This window comes from Nyctereutes procyonoides, unplaced genomic scaffold, assembly GCF_905146905.1.
Source record: "Nyctereutes procyonoides isolate TBG_1078 unplaced genomic scaffold, NYPRO_anot_genome, whole genome shotgun sequence".
Taxonomy (NCBI): Eukaryota; Metazoa; Chordata; class Mammalia; order Carnivora; family Canidae; genus Nyctereutes; species Nyctereutes procyonoides.
Window position 1 is genome coordinate 5,653,104 of NW_026575028.1, and position 16,587 is coordinate 5,669,690.

Genomic DNA, 16,587 nt, shown 5'->3' on the forward strand with positions numbered 1-16,587 from the left:
TTCTCATTACAACTCATGACCTGAAGCCCTCAAGGATTGAAAGCTGCTTTATGTTCTGTTTCAAATAAGGAATGCATCTCTTAGCCTGTTCTTCATAGTTATACTTGTTAAGGGAATGTCTGACTGGTACTAGTTGTCCCCTGGTGATTTATTCATTTGGATTTTATTTTCAGATTCCCTGCCTGTAGAGTATCTAGTCTTTGTTTATGGGACAAGATCATCAGGTTCGGTTCCCTTCTTCTTCCACATGGAGGCCCCTGAGCTATTAGCACACAGACTTCCGCTAGGGCCAGCTCACTGATTATCCACGTGTATCTGAATCCTGACCTAAGTTCACACAGGAGACCATGCTCTGCTCATTGCAGCCCCTTCTTGGGGGAGGAAGGGTGGCCTGGACACAGCTTTGTTGCCTGGCTGTTCAAAGATTTGTAGAGTCTGTTGGGAGGAGGCCATGTCCTCCTTTTCATGCCAGAAATCATCTTCTGGATCTATCCTTCAATCTGATCCCCTATCTGTGACTCAGTGTGTCTTCCTGTCTCCCAGCTCTCTGTCATTCTTCTCTCTTTGTCTTTCTTGCTCTTTCCCCCTACTGTCTTCCTGTCCTCTCCCCTTACTATTCTCCACCATATGTATAAGCCTAGAGGGCTAGCCAACTGCCAAGGAGGCAGCACCTCAGTGTTGGCTGACCACCATGGCAGCACATCTCAGCTGAATTTGCAAAGGGGCAGAGGAGTCAGATAACTTTCTGGAGCCTCAGAACGTAAGGGATTTTGGCTCTGCTTAGACTTTTGCGGTTTCTCAGATTTGCCTTTCATGATCATCATCTAATAATACCTACTGCGTGCTGAGGAGGGCATGCACCCTGCCAGCCACCATGCAGAGTTATGTAAAAGACTCAGCCCTTAGTGGCAGGCTCCCCAGTGTGGCACAACAGGCCCTTGGTGTCCTGACCTCTGCTGGCCTCTCTAGCTCTGGGGATTTTTGCTTCAGGAACCCCACATGGCCTGTTGTTCTCAGGCACACTTTGTGCTGCTTCTGCCTCCCTGTCTTTGCTCTAACTGTCCTCTCTTTACCGGGTAGATTGCTTCCCATCTTTAAGGACTCAGCTTAAATGTCACCTCCGGAAGCAATCTCCAACAACCTTCCACCTGTCTCTCAGCTGGACTTGATGCCCCTGTCTTCATTGCTTGCCCCACCCTCACCTCATTAGTGTTTTGCACATATTTTTATCACTGCCCTTACCAGCTTATGTTATAATTTGACAAGGTCATCACTCAGAGTGGAATCCTTGAGGTAGCAATAGTATCTTATTGCTCTGTATATTCAGAACCCAGCACAGTGTCTGCCACATAACAAAGTTGATAAAACGTCTGAATGGAAGTTGTTGAATTAAAGGCTTGAATCTATGGATTTCCCTAGGCAAGGGATTCTCAAACAAGGGCCCAGCCCTCTGTGGAGGGGTGATCAGAATTTTGGTGGAGATGAGCCATATTCATTAAAAAAATCCAAAATACTTTCAATATTCTGAGTTCATTGTGTCATGAAAAACCAAAGTTTCAATGGAAACTTTTTCTTTCACCATGATGGGGAAATTCACACTGGACTTGTTGCTGCCACTGCAGACAGCAAGAACACTAACGGGTGGAACAATGGTTTTTAGACATTGGTTAATGGGCAGCTCAGGACTGTGATCTCTGGAAGAAAGGAAACAAATGAGAAGGTTTCTAACATCACCTTTTCCTTCTGCCTGGAGACACTTTTCACCACAGAGCAGGAGAAGCAGAACCCAAGCAGGGCCCAGAGGTCACAGTGAGTTGAAGATAGAGACAAGTGTTTGAAGGAGACTGGGGCATCAAGAACTTGCAGGGTAGAACACCAAAGAAGAGGGACTGTGTAGAGAAAGAGCTTCAGAAATCTGAGTGTGTTTGCCTTGAAGTCTGTTGCTCAATACCTAGCCGTATAAATATAGGGTGAACTCCATGAGAACAGGATAAGCACTATCAGAATGCTGGAAGGTGGGTGATTTCCAGAGCTCACAGAGTTGTTTGTGTTCAGACCAGCCAGAGTGGAAAGAACTAGATTTTCTCAGTAGAGAGCATTCAGCAGATACCCCAGAAGAGGTACATTTTAGTAATAGTGATAATAAGGCCTTGGACTAAGGCTCTGGAACCTCCCCTCAACATTTTCAAGACTTCTACTTCTGGCTAAAATGCAATAACAGAAACTGAATTTACCCTCTTGTTCAAAACAACTAAAAAAAAAAAAACTGGAAAAGATGTATCAAACAACTGTTTTTCAGATATTAGATATCAGGACAAAAAGGGCAATGATCCCTAAGAAAGAGAAATTAACAAGGTGAATGAGACAATTGTCCAGTTTACTGACTTTAAGAGAATTCTGAGGCATGGCTCAGGGAGAAGAAATGTAGGTGGAGCCTGGTAAACACTTTGAATTGTGGAAATGAAGTTGACTGAGGGAGATGAAGGCAGAATTTTCAGGGCAGAGCACCAGACAAGAGACAGCTGCATGAGAGAGAACTCAGAGATGTGCAAAGAGGCAACCCCCTGGAGTGGTCAGCGAGGTACAGATTAGCATGTGTAAGCTACCTGAAATTGGGGAGAGAGCTTCCAAAAGGATTAGAGAGAATAGTACTTGGAGCTCACATAGGACTGGAGACAGTGCTTGTTCCCACCAGACAGATGGAAAAATTTAGTAATTCAAGGGACATTAGTTTGAGTACTTACAAGGATTTTCCCTTAATAGTGGGGAATAATTATCCTCAGATCAAATGCTTCTATGGTCCCACCTGGCAAATGCTAAAAGAAAAACTCAAAAGGATCAATCTATTTTCAAATAACTTAAATTCACTCCAGGAAAAAGCTCAAGAATATTCATAAATATAAAAGAACATGCAGGCCCCAACAGGGTAAGCTTCAAATGTCTGGCATGCAATAAAACATGACCAGTCATACAGGGAGTCAGGATATTAAGAGTTATAATAAGGAAAAATGTAAAAAGTGGAAACAAACCCATGACTGACCCAAATATTAGCATTATTAGACAAGGACATTAATCTAGTTATTATAATTGTATTTAGCTCAAAAAGCTAGAGGAAAGATTAAACATGGTAAGTAGAGACACAGAAAATATAAAAATGACCTAAATGGAACTTTTAGAGATGAAAACCATAGTGTCTGAAATGGAAAACAGACTGGATGGAATTAATTACAGATTAGACACTTGCAGAAGAAAACATTGGTAAATTTAAACAGATAACAATAGAAACTATTCAAGCTGATAGCAGAGAGAAAAAGTGATTCAAAAACTGAAGAGAGTGTCATTCAAACAACCTGGTATATGTGTAGCTGGAGTCTCTGAAGTAGGAGAAGGGACACAAAAAATTGAAGAAGTAATGGCTGAAAAATTTCCCAATTTGAGAAGAACTATAAAGTCATGGATTGAAGAAGCTCAATAAACCATAAGCACAAAAAATATAAAAACTCTAAGGCAATCATAACCAAATTATGAAAAACAGTGGCAAACAAAATCTTAAAAGCAACCAAAGAAGAAAAACACTTATATGCAGAGTAACAAAGGTAAGGATAACAGCAGATTTTTCTTTTTTGGAGGAAATATTGCAAGTGTTTTTTTAGTGGTGAGCCAATATCTTTAAAATACTGAAGGAGGGTCACCTGAGTGGCTCAGTCAGTTAAGTGTCTGCCTTTAACTCAGGTCATGATCCTGAGGTCCTGGGACTGAGCCCTGCATCAGGCTCCCTGCTCAGTAGGGAACCTGCCTTTCCCTCTTCCACTTCCCCTGCTTGTGCTCTCTTTCTCTCACTCTCTGTCAAATAAATAAACAAAATATTTTTTTTTTTAGGTTAGCAAAATCTTTTTTAAAATAAGAGTTGGGCACCTGACTAAGCCACCCAGGCACCCCCAAATATATTTTTTAAAGGGCGGAATAATATCATTTCAGCTAAAAAAAGCTAAAGGAGTTTATCAATAGCAGACTCATGCTACAAGAAATGTTAACGGAAATCCTTTTGGGAGAGTAAAAATGATACCAGATAGAAGTATGGATCTACCTAAAGAAGAGCATTAGAAATGGTAAATATGTTGATAAATATATATACTTTACTATATATATATTAAATATTTTATTATTTATTCATGAGAGACACACAGAGGGAAGCAGAGACATAGGCAGAGGGAGAAGCAGGCTCCATGCAGAGAGCCTGATATGGGACTTGATCCCAGGACCCTGGCATAAACCTGAGCCAAAGGCAGATACTCAACCACTGAGCCACCCAGTTGCCCCCCTCTGTTGATAAATATATAAAAGTTTAAAACTTATTTAAATCTCTTTAATGATAACTGGATTAAAATAGTAATAACAATATAGTGCAGCGTTTATATGTAGAAATAAAATGTATGACAGTAGTAGAAAGTCTAAGAGGATTAGAAATGCTGTAAGATTTCTATGCTATACATGAAGTAGTATAATATCACTTTAAGGTAGAGTATGTTATGTCAAAAATGTACTCTATAAACCCTAAACCAACCGCTAGAAAAATAAGAGTTATAGCTAATAAGCTAACAAATGAGTTAAAATAGAATCCCTCACAATACCCAGCTAACCCAAAGGAAGGCAGAAAAAAGAACAAGAGAGCAATGAAAATAAATAGCAAGATGTTAAATTTAAAATCCAACTGTGTCAATAATTACATTAATGCAAGTAGTCTAAATATATACACAATGCAATGTGTACTACCTAGAATAAAACCATTATACAAGTACAGATATAAATACATAAAAAATAAATTTTAAAAAAGCTGAAATGTCTATGTTAATATCAATCAAAATAGATTTTATATCAAAGAATAGTATAAAAATTTTTTAGAACTTCATTTCATAATGAAGAGATAATTAAGAAGACATTATAGTCATACATATTTACACATCTAATATCAGAATTCCAGAAAACATGAAGCAAAAACTGTTAGCACTACAAAAAGCAATAGAGAATCAACAATTACAGAGATTTCAATACCTTCTATCAGCAATTCATAGAACAAGGAGACTAAAAATAAGTAAGGATAGAGAAAACCTGAACGCTATCAACCAACCTGACATAGCTGACATTTATAAAACTTTCCATTCAAAAACAGCAGAAAACTCATTCTTTTTAAGGGCCTATGGTATTTACCAAGACAGACTATATTATTGGTTAGAAAACAAATTTAGTTGGATTCAAGTCATATGAAGATGTTTTTTTGACAACAGAATTAGAATTGAATAACAAAATATCTGGAAAATCTCCAAATACTTGAAAACTAAATAACTCACTTCTAAATAATCCACAGGTAAAAGAAGAAATCTAAAGGGAAATTAAAAAGTATTTTGAACTAAATGAAAATGATAATACAACCTAACAAATTTTGTGGACTGCCACGAAAGTAGTATTCAGAGGAAAATTTAGAGCAATAAATGCCTATATTAGAAAAAAAAAGAAAGGGCAGCCTGGGTGGCTCAGCAGTTTAACACCTGCCTTCAGCCCAGGGTGTGATCCTGGAGACTCAGCATCTAGTTCCACGTCAGGCTCCCTGCATGGGGCCTGCTTCTCCCTCTGCCTGTGTCTCCCCCCCCCCCCCCCGCCCACTCCCACCTCTCTGTGCCTCTCATGAATAAATAAATAAAATCTTAAAAAAAAAGAAAGATCTCAAATCAATGACCTCAGCTTTGACTTTAAAGAACTAGACAAAAAAAGTAAATTAAATCCAAATTTAAAATAAAGGAAATAATAAATATAGAGGGATCAATAAAATAAAAAACAGGGAAAAAAGAAAATTAATAGAACTAAGAGCTGATTTTTTAAAAAGAATATTTATTTATTTATTTATTTATTTATTTATTTATTTATTTGAGAGACAGTGTGCAAGTGGGGGGAGGGGAAGAGGGAGAGGGAGGGGAGAAGCAGACTTCCTACTGAGTTGGAGCCTGATGCAGGGCTCAATCTCACTACCCTGAGATCATGACCTGAGCCAAAATCAAGAGTCAGCCGTTCAACTGACTGAGCCACTTGAGAGCCCCTAAAAGCTGAATTTTTAAAGAAGATCAATAAAATTAATGACCTCTAGCCAGGCTGATCGGGAAAAAAATAGGATGAAAATGACCAATATCAGGAATGAAAGAAGTGACATCCCTACAAATTCTACAGATATTGAAAGAATAATAAGGGAATATTATGAACAACTTTATGACAATAAATTTGGTAACTTCACTGAAATGGATCTGTTCTTTGAAAGACCCAGGCTACTAAAGCTCACTTAAGTACCAATAAATAATGTGATTATAACCTCGTTCTGCTCTCTCTCTCTCTCTCTCTTAAATAAATAAATAATAAGCAATCTGAATAGCCCTAAATAAATAACCTGAAATTTATAGTTAAAAACTTTGCCAAGAAGAAAACATCAGACCCAGATGGCTCACTGGTAAATTCTATTAAATATTTAAAGAAGATATAATATCCATTCTCCACAATTCTTTTTTTTTATTTTAAAGATTTTTTAAAGATTTTATTTATTTATTCATGAGAGAGAGAGAGAGAGAGAGAGAGGCAGAGACACAGGCAGAGGGAGAAGCAGGCTCCATGCAGGGAGCCAGACGTGGGACTCGATCCCAGGTCTCCAGAATCAGGCCCTGGGCTCAAGGAGGCACTAAACCACTGAGCCACCTGGGCTGCCCGTTTCTCCACAAATTCTTGCAGAAAATTGTTGAAAAGGAAATTCATTTTATGAGGCCAGCATTACCACTTACCAAAACCAGATAAAGAGATTACAACAGAAAAAGTACTGTTGATCAATATCTCCATAAATATAGATGCAAACATTAGTAAGGAAATTTTAGCAAATCAATGATAAAAACATAGAAAAGTCATTACTCATGACAGTGTGGAATTTATCCCAAGAATGCAATTTTGGTTTACCACTTAAAAATCAATCAGTGTAACTCACCATTTAACAAACTAAAAAAGAAACAACATAAGCAGAAAAAATATTTGTCAAAATCCATATCCATTTCTTATAAAAACTCAGAAAATCAAGGATAAACTGGAACTTTTTCAACTTGATAAAGGACATCTATAAAAAATCTATGCTAACTTTACATTTAATAATAAAGTCTGAATGCTTTCTTCCTAAATTAAGGAACAAGGCAAACATGTTTCTTTTCTCACTTCAACTCAAAATTGTAGAAGTTCTAACCAGTGCAATTAGGCAAAGAGAAGGTAAAAGGCAACCAGATTGCAAAGGAAGAAGTAAAAATGTCTTTATTTGCAGATGACATTATATCGTAGATAGAAAGTGCCAAGAAGTTAACACCAAAAAAAAACGGGTTCAATAATAAAGGGGTTGAATAAGGTCATTGGGGGAGGGCGGGGCAAGATGGCAGAAGAGTAGGGTCCCCAAGTCACCTGTCCCCACTAACTTACCTAGATAACTTTCAACTCATCCTGAAAACCTACGAATTCGGCCTGAGATTTAAAGAGAGAACAGCTGGAACTCTACAGAGAGAAGAGTTTGTGCTTCTAACAAGGTAGGAAGACGGAAAAATAAATAAATAAAAGGCATCCAGTGGGGTAGGGACCCCTGCAAGGAGCCGGGCTAAGGCCGGGAGGCGAAAGCTTCCGGGACAGGAAAGCCCAGGCCCGGAGAAGCAGGAACTTTAAAAATCTTCCCGGAGGGAAAGGCGCTCCCAGGGAGCTCGGGCAGGACCCAGGAGGGGCAGTGGAGCCCCTCAAGAGTCAGCCGTTCAACTGACTGAGCCACTCGACCCAGGTTCCCCGGGTCACTAACAGGAGGTGCGCCCCAGGGGAGAGTGAGCCACACACCACTGGCCGAGTTCCCTAAAGGGCTGGAGCGCACGTCGGGCTGCATGGGAGCAGCTCGGTGGTGGCTCTGGGCAGAGGGGTCTGCATGGCCCTGGAGCGCGATTCCAGCAGTGCAGGCCCAGAAGCCCAGGGCTCTGGGGACACAGCCCAGGATCCGGTGCCCCACCCCCCCCACCCCGGACAGGAAGAGACTGGGAGGACCCAGGGCAGCAAGGACGCCCCTGCCCCTGGGCAGCCCCGGAGCTGTGAAGGCCAGCACCCCCGCCCGGAGCATTCAGGCCCCTGCGGACTGGGAGACTGTGGTGGTTACTGCGGCAGCTGACTCCAGGGCTGGAGAGCTGGCCGCACCACTGTTGTTGTTCCTCCTGGTGTCACCTTGTGCCTGAGACTGAGCAGGGCCGCCAGGAACAGGGGCCTCACCGCATAAACAGCTCGCACTGAACTGTGCACCTGGTAGGGGGCAGGGTGGCTCCCCCAGGTGCACACACCTGAGAATCAGCACAGCAGGCCCCTCCCCCAGAAGTCCAGCTGGAAGGCCAGGGAAGAGCAAGTTCTTGACTGAGCAGCACTGGAAAGTTCCAGGGGAAGTCAAGGGATTTACAGTATATAGATCCAGAGGATATCCCCTCCTTGTTTTTGTCTTTGTTTTTTGATCTTTTTTTGTTTGTTTTTCCCCCTTTTCCTCTTTTTTTTCTTCCTTTTCCCAGTACAACTTGTTTTTAGACACTCTGCACTGAGCAAGATGACTAGAAAGAAGAACTCACCACAAAAGAAATAATCAGAAACAGTACTGTATCCCACAGAGTTACATAATTTGGATTACAATTTGATGTCAGAAAGCCAATTCAGAAGCACAATTATAAAGCTACTGGTGGCTCTAGAAAAAGCATAAAAGATTCAAGAGACTTCATGACTGCAGAATTTAGGTCTAATCAGGCCAAAATTAAAAATCAATTAAGGGCAGCATGGTGGCATAGCGGTTTAGCACTGCCTTCGGCCCAGGGTGTGATCCTGGAGGCTCAGGGTGTGATCCTGGAGACCCAGGATTGAGTCCCACATTTGGCTCCCTTCATGGAGTCTGTTTCTGCCTCTCTCTCTTTCTCAATCCTTCTCTCTCTCTGTGTGTCTCTAATAAATAAATAAAATCCTTAAAAATCAATTAAATGAGATGCAATCCAAACTGGAGGTCCTAATGATAAGGGTTAATGAGGTAGAAGAAAGAATGAGTGACATAGAAGACAAGTTGATGGCAAGGAAGGAACTTGATGAAAAAAGAGAAAAACAATTAAAAGATCACGAGGAAAGGTTAAGGGAAATAAAGATAGAAGGAAAAATCTACATTTTATTGGGTTTCCAGAGGGTGGTAAGAGGGACAGAGAACCAGAAAGTGTATTTGAACAAATCACAGCTGAGAACTTCCCTAACTTGGGGAGGGAAACAAGCATTCAGATCCAGGAGATAGATACCCCCCTAAAATCAATAAAAACCATTCAACACTTCGACATTTAATAGTGAAAGTTGCAAATTCCAAAGATAAAGAGAAGATCCTTAAAGCAGAAAGAGACAAGAGATCCCTAACTTATATGGGGAGAAATATTAGATTAAGAGCAGACCTCTCCACAGAGACCTGGCAGGCCAGAAAGGGCTGGCAGGATATATTCAGGGTCCTAAATGAGAAGAACATGCAGCCAAGTATACCCTATCCAGCAAGGCTCTCATTCAGAATAGAAGGAGAGATAAAGAGCTTCCAAGGTAGGCAGAAACTGAAAGAATATGTGACACCAAAGCAGCTCTGCAAGAAATATTAAGGGGGACTCTGTAAAAGAGGATGCCCAAAGAAATAAGCCACAGAACTGAGACTGAATAGGTATTATGATGACACTAAATTCATGTCTTTCAATAGTAACTCTGAACGAGAATGGACTTAATGATCCCATCAAAAGATGTAGGGTTTCAGACTGGATAAAAAAGCAAGACTCATCTATTTGCTGTCTACAAGAGACTCATTTTAGACCTAAGGATACCTCCAGCCTGAAAATGAAAGGTTGGAGAACCATTTACTGTTCAAATGGTCCTCAAAAGAAAGCAGGGGTAGCAATCCTCATATCACATAAATTCAAGTTTATCCCAAAGACTGTAGTAAGAGATGAAGAGGGACACTATATCATACTGAAAGGATCTATCCAGCAAGAGGACCTAACAATCGTAAATACTTATGCCCCTAATGTGGGAGCTGCCAAGTATATCAATCAATTAATAACCAAAGTAAAGACATACTTAGATAATAATACACTAATACTGGGAGACTTCAACACATTCTGCAAATGACTGATATTCTAAGCACAACATCTCCGAAGAAACGAGAGCTTTAAATGATACACTGGACCAGATAGATTTCACAGATATTTACAGAACTGTACTTCCAAACGCACCTGAATACACATTCTTCTCAAGTGCACATGGAACTTTCTCCAGAATAGACCACATACTTGGTCATAAATCAGGTTTTAACTGATACCAAAAGATTGGGATAGTCCCCTGCATATTTTCAGACCATAATGCTTTGAAACTAACTAAATCACAAGAAGGGATTTGGAAGATATTCAAACACTGAACGTGAATGGGCCTAATGATCCCATCAAAAGATGCAGGTTTTCAGATTGGATAAAAAAGCAAACACATGGAGGTTAAAGAACATCCTGCTAAAAGATGAAAGATTCAACCAGTAAATTAGAGAAGAATTAAAAAGTTTCATGGAAACTAATGAGAATGAAGATACAACCATTCAAAACCTTTGGGATATAGCAAAAGCAGTCCGGAGAGGGAAACACATCACAATACAAGCATCCTTCAAAAAACTCAAATACACAAGCTAACCTTGCATCTAAAGGAACTGGAGAAAAAATAGCAAATAAAACCTATACCAAGCAGAAGAAGAGAGTTAATAAAGATTCAAGCAGAACTAAATGAAATAGAGACCAGAAGAACTGTGGAACAGATAAACAAAACCAGGAGTTGGTTCTTTGAAAAAATTAATAAGATAGATAAACCATTAGCTGGCCTTATTAAAAACAAAAGAAAAAAGACTCAAAATAATAGAATCATGAATGAAAAAGGAGAGATCACCACCAATATCAAGGAACCACAAACAATTTTAAAAACATATTATGAGCAGCTATATTCCAGTAAATTAGGCAATCTAGAAGAAATGGACACATTTCTGGAAAACCAGAAACTACCAAAACTGGAACAGGAAGAAATAGAAAACCTGAACAGGCCAATAACCAGGGAGGAAATTGAAGCAGTCATCAAAACCTCCCAAGACACAAAAGTCCAGGGCCAGATGGCTTCCCAGGGGAATTCTATCAAACGTTTAAAGAAGAAACCATACCTATCCTACTAAAGCTATTCCAAAAGAATAGAAAGAGATGGAGTACTTCCAAACTCGTTCTATGAGGCCAGCATCACCTTAATTCCAAACCCAGACAAAGACCCCACCAAAAAGGAGAATTATAGACCAATATCCCTGATGAACACAGATGCAAAAATTCTCAACAAGATACTAGCCAATAGGATCCAACGGTGCATTAAAAAGATTATTCACCATGACCAAGTGGGATTTATCCCCAGAATGCAAGGCCGATTCAACACTTGTAAAGCAACCAATGTGATAGATCATATCAACAAGGATAAAACAAGAATGATATGATTCTCTCAATAGATGAAGAGAAAGCATTTGGTGAAATACAGCATCCATTCCTGATCAAAACTCTTCAGAGTGTAGGGATAGAGGGAGCATTCCTCAGCATCTTAGAAACCATATATGAAAAGCCCACAGCAGGGATGCCTGGGTGGCTTCAGACACCTGGGTGGCTCAGCAGTTGAGTGTCTGCCTTGGGCTCAGGGCGTGATGCCAGGGTCCTGGGATCAAGTCCCACATCAGGCTCCTCACAGGGAGCCTGCTTCTCTCTCTGCCTATTATTCTGCCTCTCTATATGTGTCTCTCATGAATAAATAAATAAAATATTAAAAAAAGAAAAGCCCACAGCAAATATCATTCTCAGTGGGGAAACGCTGGGAGCCTTTCCCCTAAGATCAGGAACACCATAGGGATGTCCACTCTCACCACTGCTATTCAACATAGTACTAGAAGTTCTCGCCTCAGCAATCAGACAACAAAAAGAAATAAAAGGCATTCAAATTGGCAAAGAAGAAGTCAAACTCTCCCTCTTCCCGGATGACATGATACTGTACATAGAAAACCCAAAAGACTGCACCCCAAGATTGCTAGAACTCATACAGCAATTTGGCAGTGTGGCAGGATACAAAATCAATGCCCAGAAATCAGCGGCATTTCTATACACTAACAATGAGACTGAAGAAAGAGAAATTAAGGAGTCAATCCCATTTACAATTGCACCCAAAACCATAAGATACCTAAGAATAAACCTAACCAAAGAAATAAAGAATCTATACCCTAAAAACTACAGAAAACTTCTGAAAGAAATTGAGGAAGACACAAAGAGATGGAAAAATAGTCCATGCTCATCGATTGGAAGAATTAATACAGTGAAAATGTCAATGCTACCCAGGGCAATTTACACATTTAATGCAATCCCTATCAAAATACCATGGACTTTCTTCAGAGAGTTGGAACAAATCATCTTAAGATTTGTGTAGAATCAGAAAAGACCCCGAATAGCCAGGGGAATATTAAAAAAGAAAACCAGAGCCGGGGGCATCACGATGCCAGATTTCAGGTTGTACTACAAAGCTGTGATCATCAAGACAATGTGGTACTGGCACCAAAACAGACACACAGATCAATGGAACAGAATGGAGAATCCAGAAATGGGCCCTCAACTCTATGGTCAACTAAAATTCAACAAAGCAGGAAAGACTATCCCCTGAAAAAAGGACAGTCTCTTCAATAAATGGTGCTGGGAAAATTGGATAGCCACATGCAGAAGAATGAAACTAGACTATTCTCTTACACCAGACACAAACACTAACTCATAATGGATGAAAGATCTAAATGTGAGACAAGAATCCTTCAGAATCCTAGAGAAGAACACAGGCAACACCCTTTCTGAACTTGGCCACAGCAACTTCTTGCAAGATACATCCATGAAGGCAAGGGAAACTAGCGCAAAAATGAATTATTGGGACTTAATCAAGATAAAATGCTTCTGTACAGCAAAAGAAACAGTCAACAAAACTAAAAGACAGCCTACAGAATGGGAGAAGATATTTGCAGATGACCTATCAGATAAAGGGCTAGTATCTATAAAGAACTTGTTAAACTCAACAGCAAAGAAACAAACAATCCAATCATGAAATGGGCAAAAGACATGAACAGAAATCTCACAGAGGAAGACATAGACATGGCCAACATGCACATGAGAAAATGCTCTGCATCACTTGCCATCAGGGAAATACAAATCAAAACCACAATGAGATACCACCTCACACCAGTGAGAATGGGGAAAATTAACAAGACAGGAAAGAACAAGTGTTGGAGAGGATGTGGAGAAAGGGGAACCCTCTTGCACTGTTGGTGGGAATGTGAACTGGTGCAGCCACTCTGGAAAACTGTGTGGAGGTTCCTCAAAGAGTTAAAAATAGAGCTACCCTACGACCCAGCAATTGCACTGCTGGGGATTTACCCAAAGATACAGATGCAGTGAATCGGCAGGACACCTGCACCCCAATGTTTATAGCAGCGATGTCCACAATAGCCAAACTGTGGAAGGAGCCTCGGTGCCCATTGACAGATGAATGGATAAAGAAGCTGTGGTCTATGTATACAATGGAATATTACTCAGCCATTAGGAACGATAAATACCATTTGCATCAACGTGGTTGGAACTGGAAGGTATTATGCTGAGTGAAATAAGTCAATGGGAGAAAGACAAACATTATATGGTCTCATTCATTTGGGGAATATAAAAAATAGTGAAAGAAAATAAAGGGGAAAGGAAAGAAAAGGAGTGGGAAAAATCAGTAGGGTGACAGAACATGAGAGTCTGCTAACTCTGGGAAACGAACAAGGGGTAGTTGAAGGGGAGTTGGGGTGACTGGGTGACAGGCACTGAGGGGGCACTTGACGGGATGAGCACTGGGTGATATCCTATATGTTGGCAAATTGAACTCCAATAAAAAATTTTTTTAAAAATAAGGTCATTGGATATAACACCAGTAAACTAAAATGAATTTTATTTTTATGTACTAACAGTAAACAACCTGAAAATGGAATAAGAAAATAATTCCATTTTCAATAGCACCAAAAAGAACATAGTACTGAAGAATAAATCTACCTAAACATGTTCAAGAATTGTACACTAAAGATTAGAAAACATTGCTAAAAGAAATGAAAGAAGATCCAAATAAATGGATAGACAGTCCATGTTCATGGATTGCAAGGCTCAAATTATTAAAATGGCAATTCTTCCTAAATTTATAGATAGATTCAATGTAATATCTATTAAAATTTCAGCTTTTCTTTCTTTTTTTTTGCAGAATTGGGTAATAAAATTCTAATATTTATGTGAAAATGAAAAAACTCAAATAGCCATTCTTTTGAGAAAGAACAAAATGGAAGATGTGTTGGTTCTAAAACTTACCATCTTATTAAAATTAACTTTGGGGATGCTTGCATGGCTCAGTGGTTGAGCATCTGCCTTTGGCTCAGGGCATGATCCCTGGGCCCAGGGATAGAGTCCCACATCAGGCTCCCCACAGAGAGTCTGTTTCTCCCTCTGCCTATGTCTCTGCCTCTCTTTTGTGTGTCTCTCATGAATAAATAAATAAAATTCTAAAAAATATTAAAATTAACTTTCTATTAAGTTTTTAACAAATCTTTTGCATAAGGATGGAAATGCAGTCCAGTAGAATAGAATCGAGAGTCCAGGAATAAACTTGCACATTTATGATAAGTTGATTTTGGATAAAACTGCCAAGGTATTCAGTGGAGCAAAGAGCTACCTTTTCAACAAATAGTTCTGGAGAAAACTGGATGTCCATACACAGGAACATGAATTTAAGTTTTTACCTCACACCATATACAATTAACTTTTAAAAGGTTGAACACCAATAAAAAATAAATTTATTATTAAAAAAATAAAGAAATAAAAGGTTGATGGGGATCCCTGGGTGGCGCAGCGGTTTGGCGCCTGTCTTTGGCCCAGGGCACGATCCTGGAGACTCGGGATCGAGTCCCACGTCGGGCTCCCGGTGCATGGAGCCTGCTTCTCCCTCTGCCTGTGTCTCTGCCTCTCTCTCTCTCTCTGTGTGTGACTATCATAAATAAATAAAAATTAAAAAAAACTTAAATAAAAGGTTGATAAATTGGCTGTTTTCCATCTTGAAAGATAGTGAGTGAAAAATCTGAGAAGCTGGATACTGAGGAGAGAAACCTGAAGCCAAAAAAATGTGATGCTGGGGATACCTGGGTGGCGTAGTTGGTTAAGCATCCAACTCTTGATTTCAGCTCAGGTCATGATCACAGTGTTGTGGGATTGAACCCTGCTGTGGGTGGGATCTGCACTCAGTGTGGTGTCTACTTGAGGATTCTCTCCCATCCCACTCTCTCTTTCTTTCAAATAAATAAACAGATCTTAAAAAAAAAAAAAAACAACAACAAAAAAGAAGAAGTTTGATGGCAAAGAAAGGGAAGCCCTACTGCAATTGAAGCCCTATCCAAGTCAGAGGAATCGGCAGATATTTGGGGCTGGCTATGTATTCCAGAAAGTTCAGGTACAAGAGGAAATATTCAGCAGCTAAATCCATGGTTGAAAAGAAAATGAAAGTTCTTGCTACTGTCACAAAACCAGTTGGTGGTGACAAGAATGGTGGTACTCAAGTGGTTAAACTTCACAAAATGCCTAGGTATTAGCCTACTGAAGATGTGCCTCAAAAGCTGTTGAGCCATGGCAAAAAACCTTTCAGTCAGCATGTGAGAAAACTGTGAGATAGCATCATCCTCATGGGGCACCATAAAGGCAAGAGGGTGGTTTTCCTGAAGCAACTGAGCAGTGACTTACTACTTGTGACTGGACCTCTGGGCCTCAACTGAGTTCCTCTGCATAGAACATACCAGAAATTTATCATCGCTGCCTCAAAGTTGATATCAGAACTGATACCAACTGTGTAAAAATCCCAAAACATCTTGCTGATGCTTACTTCAAGAAGAAGAAGCCGTAAAAACCCAGATACCATGAATGTGAGATCATCCACATGGAGAAAGAGATATATGAGATTATAGAGAAGCTCAACGTTGATCAGAAAACTGTGGACTTGTAAATTCTTCCACAAATCGAAGCTGTTTCTTAGTTTCAGGGGTACCTCTGCTCTGTGTTTCCTCTCACAAATGGAGGTTATCCTCACAAATTGGTGTTCTAAATTTCTTTCTTTCTTTCTTTCTTTCTTTCTTTCTTTCTTTCTTTCTTTCTTTCTTTCTTTCTTTCTTTTTTTGGTGTTCTAAATTTCTTACAAAGAACCTAATTAAGTAACTGATCCATTTCAAAAAAGTAAATAAAGGGCAGTCCCGGTGGTGCAGCGGTTTAGCGCTGCCTGCAGCCCAGGAGTCCTGGAGTCCCAGGATCAAGCCCACTTCAGGCTCTCTGCATGGAGCCTGCTTCTCCCTCTGCCTGTGTCTCTGCCTCTCTCTCTCTCTCTCTCTCTCTCTCTCTCTCTCTC

The 16,587-nt window shown here is 40.0% G+C and overlaps 1 pseudogene; it reads left to right on the plus strand.

Annotated features, from left to right (window-relative positions):
* Positions 1 to 9,808: 9,808 nt before the first annotated feature.
* LOC129503369 (60S ribosomal protein L6-like) lies at positions 9,809 to 16,290 on the plus strand (annotated as a pseudogene).
* Positions 16,291 to 16,587: the final 297 nt, after the last annotated feature.